The sequence below is a fragment of the Carlito syrichta genome, unplaced genomic scaffold (genome assembly GCF_000164805.1).
Source record: "Carlito syrichta isolate Samal-C Ts95f unplaced genomic scaffold, Tarsius_syrichta-2.0.1 Scaffold316501, whole genome shotgun sequence".
NCBI classification, from domain to species: Eukaryota; Metazoa; Chordata; class Mammalia; order Primates; family Tarsiidae; genus Carlito; species Carlito syrichta.
In genome coordinates, this window is record NW_007260597.1 from 634,431 (window position 1) to 634,917 (window position 487).

The 487-nt window shown below is 50.7% G+C and overlaps 1 protein-coding gene across 1 annotated transcript in view; it reads left to right on the forward strand.

Annotated features, from left to right (window-relative positions):
• The window catches only part of CNTN3 (contactin 3), a 262,835-nt gene that overhangs the window by 41,045 nt on the left and 221,303 nt on the right, over positions 1 to 487 (forward strand). The gene's annotated exons all lie outside the window — the stretch shown is intronic.

Genomic DNA, 487 nt, shown 5'->3' on the forward strand with positions numbered 1-487 from the left:
CCCGCGGGCTCAGGCAATCCACTCACCTCAGCCTCCCAAAAGCGTGGGATTACAGGCTGAACCACCGAGCCCGGCTAAGAAACAAAATAGTACAATAGAAAATAAAACAGAAGCCAGGCTGGGTGGCTCAGCCTGTAATTCCTCACCTTTGGGAGGCTGAGGTGAGTGGATTGCCTGAGCCCGTGGGTTCGAGACCTGCCTGGGCAGCGAGACCTCATCTCTACAGTAAATCACAAAATCAGCGGGCGTGGTAGCACATGCCTGTAATTCCGGCTACTCGGAAGGCTGAGGCGGAAGGATCGCTGGAGTCCAGCAGGCGAGGATGCGGTGGTTGGGACCGGCCACTGCACTCTAGTCTGGGTGACAGAGTGAGACTCCAACTCAAAAAATCAAAACAAAAACACTAAGTTCCAGGAGTTATTTAGCTGTTTTACTCCTATTAACTTACTTTAAACTTAAACAGGTTTTTGTGGTAAGTACTGTCTTG